General features: G+C 46.5%; 1 pseudogene; it reads left to right on the forward strand.

Annotated features, from left to right (window-relative positions):
* Nucleotides 1-277, forward strand: LOC115898180 (annotated as a pseudogene).
* Nucleotides 278-9,624: the final 9,347 nt, after the last annotated feature.

Genomic DNA, 9,624 nt, shown 5'->3' on the forward strand with positions numbered 1-9,624 from the left:
ATGTCATCGTTTGGGAAGCATCACAATAAGACACACCCGTTGTACCACCACTATGGCTCTAAGGCCTACCACCTCCAGAAGACGACCTGTGGCAAATGTGGCTACCCTGCCAAGCACAAGAGGAAGTATAACTAGGTGCCAAGGCTAAACGGTGAAATACCACCAGGACTGGTTGAATGAGACACCTAAAAATTGTTTGCCGCAGAAGGCCAGATTCTGAAAAGGAACAACACCTAAACCCAAGAGGGCAGCTGTTGCAGCATCCAGTTCATCTTAAGAATTTCAATGATTAGTCATGTGATAAATGTTCTAGTTAAAAAAAAAAATAAATAAATATTTGCTGACCGAATGTTGAATGCATAACTGAGTCATTGTGTCACAAGACAACTCCCTAATTTTCTGCAGTAAGCTTCCCTCTCTGTTGATGTGACAATCCCCAACCCACAGTTGGAGAATAAGTTTGTAAAAACAGTAATATTATGCCTATAATTCCAGCACTTTGGGAGGCCGAGGTGGGCAGATTGCTTGAGCCTAGGAGTCTGAGACCAGCCTGGGCAACATGGCAAAGGCGAAACCCCGTCTCAAAAAAAAAAAAAAAATACAAAAAATTAGCCAGGCATGGTGGTGTGTGCCTATAGTCCCAGCTACTCAGGAGGCTGAGGTGGGAAAATAACCTGAGCCCAGGAAGTCCAGGCTGCAGTGAGCCATGATTGCGCCACTGTCCTCCAGCCTGGGTGACAGGAGTGAGACCCTCACACACACACATACATAAACCAAAAGCCAAAACAAAACACTGATACAAATGAGAGTGCATGAGTACGTTGGGGTGATGTGTGACAGCCATTTCAGATTAACTGAAGAAAGCTTCCTGTGCAAAGCGGACTTGGAGTTGAATGGTGAAGGGTGGGCTGCTCCAACACTTACATACGAATTGGGGACAGTAATATCTATGGGGTACTTACTATGCCCCAGCACTATACTAAGTTATCTCCGTCTGCCAGAGCATTTAATCCTCCCAACAGCCCTTAGAGGTGGACACAATTGTGATCCTATTTTGCAGATGAGGGATCCAGACACACAGAAATTAAGTAATTTGCTAATAAGTGATGGAGCTGGAATTCAAACCCAGGCAGTATAGCTGCGTGTTTGTGTGCCCCGCTATCATGCCATATGGTTCTGCTTGGGCCTCTGTTCCTATATACAGAGCTACATTTTGTTCCATGGAGCACCATGTCATGGGAAGCCTCTGAGCCTTGCTTGTACTGTTCTCAAAACTTGAAATGACGCCTTCTTTGTCTGTTGAGCTCTTATTCATCTTTTCTGCCTCCACTGAGATTTTTGGTGCCTCCAGAATTTGACTCTAGTTTGGGCAAGGGCAACAAGGACAAAGAGGAAGGAAAGAATCTATAATTAGAAAAGATCAGTAGACTCTGATTTTATTATATAAACGGAACAAAGAGACATCCAGGTTGGCTCCTGGCCTATGGCTCTAGGGGACCAAGATGCAACCTCTTGTGTGTGGACAGAGACAGGGATTGATTAATTAAGCAGGTTTAGGAGTTTTAGGAAATGCTATTTGCATCCTAGTTCCCAGCTTGTCTCTAATTAGGACTGTTTTATGCAGAAAAGAAACAGAAATGGTGGCAGGAAGCACGCTCTAGTCTATTCAATATAGTGCGGGCAGCAATACAAAACCTGCCCGCCCAAACATACTTTGTGTGAAATCCCCACCCGTTGGATTAAGTGTTGTCCTGTACGGCACATTTTAAAGCCATGTACTGAGCTCCTATTCTGTGCCAGGCACCATCTAAGAGCGTTCCATGTTTTGTCTCATTTAATTTTTGTAGTAATCCTAAAAAAAGTTCCATCATAGTTATTAGCCATTTTACAAATGAGGAAACTGGCCTCTGAGAAAAAGAACTCACCTAGAATAACAGAGCCCCCCAAAATGGTAGAATCAGGACAAGTCCAAGTTAGGATGCTAGAATCTGTGTTTTTAACTATTTCTCACACTCGTCTCATTATTACGCCTCCTATGTGTGTATATACCCTTGCCCCCTGCCTCTTGAGAGTGGAAGAGAGCCCTCATGGGGAAAAGTCCTTCCTCTTAGCAGTAAGTAATTGCTTTACTAGTAAAGTCTAGAGCCAGGGAAGTAATGCAAATGCTGGGATAATACTGTTTGTCCCAGGAGGAGGGGAAGATCTCAGCAGGCGCCCTGACCTGCAAGGGTTGAGCAGCAGTTTAGGGCAGCTTCCAGGGTAGCCAGACCTCCCAACTCGGGAAGGAAGTGAGCGGGCCAGTTCTACCACTGGCCAGAGCAATGCTCTCCCCGTGGGGCTGACTCAGCCAGAGATCACCCTGGGCTGCCCATAACGGGAAGGAGGGGTCTGTCCTCACCTTTACCCTGCAACTGAGACATCGAGGCAGGGAGAGGCTGGGTGGACACAGGAACCAGAATCCCTGCTTGTGGGGTGGGGGCGGGAGCTGGGGCGGGTGGGCTCCTTTGCCAGGGATTGTGATTTGGAGCTACCAAGTATGCCCCGTCCCATAGCCAGGAACAGTCTCCCAGTCATCTCAGAAGCTACCCTTAGGTCCTAGCTGGAGGGTCTGTGCGTGCCTCTGGGGTCTTGTAGATTGTTCTCCGAGTGGAGGGGCCTCCAAAAGGGATGGTCCCAGAACTCAGGGAGGCAACCACTCCCTCTCCTGAAGGTGGCCACATCACGACCTGTGGCTGCTGCTGGTGGGACCCAGGGCTCCCTGAGGAGGAGCACCAAGTACCCCCAACACTGGACAGAATTGTAAACCCCCTTAGGATGGTAGAGCCCAGTTCAGTTCCCCTGGGGCCTGAGAGGAGTCTGTGCAGTCTGACTGCCATATGCAGGTGCCTTCCTGTACCCTGTAGGGACCTATAGGTGCAACAGGGAAATAGGTGAAAGGTGCCTCTCCAGGTAGGTCTCCACCCTTACCCATGAGATCAGCAACCTGGGCTAAGCAGGGTGGGCCGAAGTGACTGAGTCTTCCCAAAAGCTGGGAAAGGAATAAGTCTTGCTCTGGTCACAAGCAGGTCAAGGACTGAATGGTGAGCTGAAAGGCTTATTGGAAGCAGTGTCTCTTTGGGACAGGTGGAGTTTCTATTCTGATGAATTTTGCTTATAATAACTTGTAAAGATGGTGTTGAGGTTGGTGTTTTATATTAGGTCACTCAAGGTCCCAAGGTGGGGCGGGGTGGCCATCAGTCCTGGTCTGGGGCATCATACCTGGATGTCATGCCACCACGTGGACATTAGATGACAAGCATGTTGAGAATGGATTTCTAGCCCCATCCACCCTAACTTCCTGTCTTGCACAATCTGTGGGCTCCAAAGGGCTCCAAAGGGCTCCAAATCTCAGTAAATAGTTTTTAAGTGAAAAATTTTGACTAAATTTTGGACTTAAAAAAAGTGGTCCTGGCCAGGTGCTGTGGCTCATGCCTGTAATCCCAACCACTTTCTGAGGCTGAGACAGGTGGATCACTTGAGGTCAGGAGTTCGAGACCAGCCTGGCCAACATGGCGAAACCCCATCTCTCCTAAAAATACAAAAATTAGCTGAGTGTGGTGGTGGATGCCTGTAATCCCAGCTACTTGGGAGGCTGAGGCAGGACAATCATTCGAACCCAAGAGGCAGAGGTTGCAGTGAGCCGAGATCACGCCACTGTACTCCAGCCTGTGACAGAGCAAGACTCTGTCTCAAAAAAAAGTGGTCCTAACCATGCCCCCCACTTGTGTTGAGGTGTACCCAAGTCCCACACACCATGCTTCTTCGTCCCTGGACTTTCTTTCCTGTGCTGTTCTGTTTGCTCTACTTGGAATGGTTGCACCTCCTTCGTGGTCCTAACTCCTCCTCATCCTTTAAGTTTTGGTCTAGACACATGGCACTTGGCACTTTGCCAGTGCTCTGAGTCTTAGTTCAGTGTCCCTCCTCTGTGCTCCCATAATTCCTTCCTGGATTAGCATATATTACATGGGATTTGTAATCACCTATTTCCTAGCCTTCGTCCTTCATTAGATTAAAAGCCTTGAGGTCAGTGACTGGGTCTCGTTCATGCCCATGCCCCTGTGCCTAACACATAGTGGATGCTCACTAGATAGTTATGGGATGAATGTGTTAGGGACACTGCTTCTTCTATTTCCTCCTCAGTAGCTGACCTAGAGTTCAACCATCTGCTGAGTGAGACATAAGATTTACCTCTTGTAGAGAGAGGTATATTTTATAAAAGCCTTCAAGCCCAAAGAAATAATATCTGAAGATGAAAGCCAGCTGGGTACAGTAGCTCACACCTTATTTAATCAGACAAGGTGTTGTGATTGTATGTATATATGTATGTATGCATGTAAGTCTATCTGTGTTAACAGTGTGCTTGAGGCTGAGGACGGCATATAGGCAGTCTGGTGGTTGCATGTGTGTGTGTGTTTCACACCTACATGCACACTTGTGTCCCCTCACGTCTTCAGGTCTGTCATGGAAGTGAGGAGGGGAGAAAGGGAGAGAATAAACTCTTAACAGAGTACCTGTTCTAAATCAGACACTTGATGATTTTTAGCTTGTTTAATCTTCACAACAACCCTGTAATGTAATTTTGCCATCCCAGTTTTACAGATGAAGAAACTGAGATTCCGGGATGTTATGTAATTTGCCAAAGGACATTGTGTTCAGTTGTGGTCCTGACAGTAGTGTTTCATTTATGTCTGCTCTGTCATTTCCTGATTGACCCCTAACTCAATGCTGAGGGTTTGGCATCCAGGACAGGGCACAGAAGAAAATCACTGATTAAGCCCAGTTCAAAGAAATGGTTAAACATTCGGGCTCGGGTCAGACTGATCAAATCCTACTTCTGCCCCTTTGTCATGTGGCCTTGGCATTAGGAAGGTGCCCTTTGTGTGTCAGTGCCTTTAAAAAAAAATACCACAAATTTACCTTCCAGTAAATTGTTAGGTCCAAACAACTTAATAAGTATTTATGTCCTAACAACTTGGCTATTTAAAAAGATAATGCACATAATTAGAAAAAAAAATTGTTTCTTGCTTAAATTACCAGTTACTTACTAATGGGATAGCTATGCCTATTGGGCACTGTACTACTTCCCCAGTTTTGGAATCAGATTGACCACTATCACACTGATACCCTATTCCATGCCGATTTTCAGGCTGAAAAATCCAGTTTGCAAAGATATTATGTCATTAGAAGGAATGTAGCGCCATCTACTGTAGAAATGGTGAACTACCATAAACTAACACAATAGTTCCCTTGGTGCCCGGTCTCGGCTCACTGCAACCTCCGCCTCCCAGGTTCAAGCGATTCTCCTGCTTCACCTCCCGAGTGGCTGGGATTACAGTCACCCGCCACCATAGCTGGCTAATTTCTTTTCTGTATTTTTAGTAGAGACGGGGATTTCACCATGTTGGCCAGGCTGGTCTCGAACTCCTGACCTCAAGTGATCCACCCGCCTTGGCCTCCCAAAGTGCTAGGATTACAGGCGTGAGCCCCCACACCTGGACTTTCCCTGATATTTTTCAGATATCATGTGGAATCTCTGTGAATCCATTGTGGAGACTTGGAACACCTTAGTGAACAGTTTGGGAATTGTGGTATTAGGGGCTAAGGTCAGTTGGGCAATTTACCTATCCTATCAGCACATGGCTGGTATACCTAGCTGATAGGATTTGTGAGGAGGTTTAAATGAGAAGGTTTTTATAAAGCCCCCACACATGGCACTTGGTGCTGTACATTAGAAACATCTGGAGGAGCTAATAAACCCACAGATGTCTGGAACTCCACCCACGGATTCAATGTAATTAGTTGAGGAGGGGCCCAGATAGGAGAGTTAGTTAAGAACCCCAGGAGATTTTAGTGTGCAGCAAGGTTGAGAATCACTGACCTACCACATAGTAAATAGGATATTAGGAAAATAAAAGTAATATTTTTATTATGGTTAGGCAGAATGAATGCAAACCCCATATTCAAAGGCCTGGGTTCTAGAACTTCTTTCCCATTTACTGGCTGTGCACTCTTGGGCAAGCCACTTACTGTCTCTTAACCTTTATTCTTCCATGTACAAGGAGGATAATCATTTGTGTCTCGTCTTAAGTCACAGGATTATGATGACATGTGAAATTATTGTAAAACTGTTTCCCCACCCCCCGAGACGGATTCTTGCTCTGTCCACCCAGGCTGGAGTGCAGTGGCCCGATCTCGGCTCACTGCAACCTCCACCTCCCGAGTTCAAGCAATTCTTCTGCCTCAGCCTCCTGAGTAGCTGGGATTACAGACGCCCGCCACCAAGTCAGGTTAATTTTTATATTTTTAGTAGAAACGGGGTTTCACCATGTTAGCCAGGCTGGTCTCGAACTCTTGACCTCATGATCTGCCCATTTTGACCTCCCAAAGTGCTGAGATTACAGGCGTGAGCCACCAAGCCCAGCTGAAACTGTTCTTTAAACTGGGTAGCACTATACCAATGTAAGGCAATGTTGAGGAGTAGATGCGGTGTCTTTCCTCAAACAGAGATCCAGAAAGGCTTCTGAAAACCCAAGACACTTGAAGACCATTGTCCTCTAGCAGTCTGAGCACCATGGAGAGACCCACAGCCGTGAAGACAGAAAGGGGTGGCCCGGTTCTGCCAGTGCCCCATTCCAGTGAATGAAGGCAAAGAGCCTGCCTGAGCAAGGAGTCACTGCAGTACTGGAGAGTTGAGTCCCAGAAGGGGGCAGTCTTGTCTCAGCACCCCCGACATGGATTCAAGTGCAGCCATCCAAGCCAATTTGCTTTGAAAAAGTTTACGTGACCGTTTACAGATTTAACTTATTTTTATTAGCCACTATACCATGGTACACAAAGTAATTACAAACTTAAGACTAAAATTAGGGCCATGTTGTAAAAACTAAAAAATTAAAGCTTTTTTTTTTTTTGAGATGGAGTCTTGCTCTGTCACCTAGGTTGGAGTGCAATGGCAGGATCTCGGCACACTGCAACCTCCGCCTCCTGAGTTCAAGCGATTCTCCTGCCTCAGCCTCCTGAGTAGCTGGGATTACAGCCGCGCCTGTCACCACACCCGGCTAATGTTTTTTTGTTTTTGTTTTTGTTCTTTTTTTAGAGGGAGTCTTGCTCTGTCGCCCAGGCTGGAGTGCAGTGGCGTGATCTCGGCTCACTGCAAGCTCCGCCTCCCGGGTTCACGCCATTCTCCTGCCTCAGCCTCCTGAGTAGCTGGGACTACAGGCACCCGCCACCATGCCCGGCTAATTGTTTGTATTTTTTAGTAGAGACAGGGTTTCACCGTGTTAGCCAGGATGGTCTGGATCTCCTGACCTCGTGATCCGCCTGCCTCGGCCTCCCAAAGTGCTGGGATTACAGGCGTGAGCCACCGCGCCCAGCCTAATTTTTGTATTTTTTTTTAGTAGAGACAGGGTTTCATCATATTGGTCAGGCTGGTCTCGAACTCCTGACCTCAGTTGATCCGCCCGCCTCGGCCTCCCAAAGTGCTGGGATTACAGGCGTGAGCCACTGCGCCTAGCCTAATGCTAATTTTTAATTTGCTTAAGGTTCTTTGGTAAGAGAGTTTAGCAAAAAAATTTCTCTAGATTTCTTCTTTTTAATCACATTTTGACTTTGATTATGACATCTGTATTCATACTAGGCTTATATTGCATCCATGCAAGTTAGGTGTGCACATGTAATGAAAACAATAACAATGAAATCGTTCCAATAGGAGATAAAACATTAGTTTTAGTGAATTAACAATAATACTTCATCCTTTCACTCTGAACACAGCCCGAGGTCAAGTGAAAGCAAGTCGCAGGCTGCCAGAGCTCATCTTTGCAGAATGTGTATGAAAATGCTCAGGGTGGCTGTTTGGCTTCAACTATCATGGTAATAATAGCTTTATGAAGCAACTGCTATGTGCCAGGTGTTTACTTAATATTAATAAACTGCTGTTCCTCATAGCATGTTAACAGACGTCACTATCATCCTCATTTTCCAGAGGAAGAAACAACCCAGAATGCCTGTCCATGGTCACATAGCTAATATGGAAGGAACTAAGGCTTTCAGCCAGGATTCTGTCTGCCAAGCTCATGGACATTCACCACATCACTCAGCTAGTCCCAATGACTTTGGCCAAGGGACTCTCTGGGGTCTACTCCAAAGCCTCAGGCGGGGCTATGGAGGAATATCTTTTCCCACAGCTTCCTGCTCCATCCCACATGATCTGCCCTACAGCATGATGAACCTGAGGTCCGGGGGTACCTGCCACCTACTCTCAGAGGTGGAATTAGAGCATGGCTGGAATTAGAATATGAATCCAAGGAATGGAGTAAGGGGCATAAGAGTTGGATTTCCAGCCTGTTTGTTGCTGGACTTAATGGGAACTATGTTTATAAACCATGTGGGCTCTTCCTGAATCTAGAAGAAAGGACAGCTGATGGGCCTATGTAGTTGCTGGGCCTCTGCACTCAACCAAGGCTTTCTGTGGCACCTGTGAAGAGGTTGTTGAAGATCCTGGATGGGATTTGTAATAATGCAACTCTTTATGGTCGGGCGCGGTGGCTCAGGCCTGTAATCCCAGCACTTTGGGAGGCTGAGGCGGGTGGATCACAAGGTCAGGAGTTCCAAGACTAGCATGGCCAATATGGTGAAACCACGTCTCTACTAAAAAGACAAAAATTAGCTGGGCGTGGTGGCAGGTGCCTGTAGTCCCACCGACTCGGGAGGCTGAGGCAGAAGAATCACTTGAACCTGGGAGGCGGAGGTTGCAGTGAGCCGAGATCGTGTCACTGCACTCCAGCCTCGGTGACAGAGCAAGACTCTGTCTCAAAATAATAATAATAATAATAATAATAACAATGCAACCCTTGATAAGCACCCTTTTCAATTAGTGTTGCCCTGCATCTTCTAAATCATCAACAGCAATTAGTAATACACATGGTACAAATTAAAGCTGTTCATCAAATTTTTCCTCCTCTCTGCCTTCTGGCCATTTGATAGGATTGTATTCCTTGGTCCATGTGATTGTATTCCCTGGTCACTTGTGATTGGGTGTGGCCATGGACTACAGTAGTTGTGGCCAATGGGATTAAGTGGAAGTGATGGTATTACTGCTGGCTGGGAGCATTTTATTGACTTTGTGAGACCTTCAGAGCTCTCTTCCCCTCTGCCACAGCTAATGGCACGGTTCCAGATAGTGATTGCTCCATCAGCCTGGGTTTTAGAGTAGCCCCATCTGACCCACAATGGACATGCAGAGTAAATGAGAAATAAATTTTTGTTATGTTATGCCAGTGAGAGTTAGGTTTTTGCTGTTCTTACTGCAACATAACCTAGGCTATCCAACTGGTAGAGTGGATTTACTAGCTACCTGGCACTGTGCTTTGAGTTAAGGCGGAGTAAATGAATCATTTAAGGAGCAGTAGGTGTAGTAGAAAGAGAATGGATTGGCCGGGCTCAGTGGCTCATGCCTGTAATCCCAGCACTTTGGGAGGCCAAGGCGGGTAGATCACCTGAGGTCAGGAGTTCCAGACCAGACTGGCCAACATGGTGAAACCCCATCTCTACTAAAAATACGAAAATTAGCTGGGTTGGGTGGTAGGTGCC

Source organism: Rhinopithecus roxellana, chromosome 6 (genome assembly GCF_007565055.1).
Source record: "Rhinopithecus roxellana isolate Shanxi Qingling chromosome 6, ASM756505v1, whole genome shotgun sequence".
Taxonomy (NCBI): Eukaryota; Metazoa; Chordata; class Mammalia; order Primates; family Cercopithecidae; genus Rhinopithecus; species Rhinopithecus roxellana.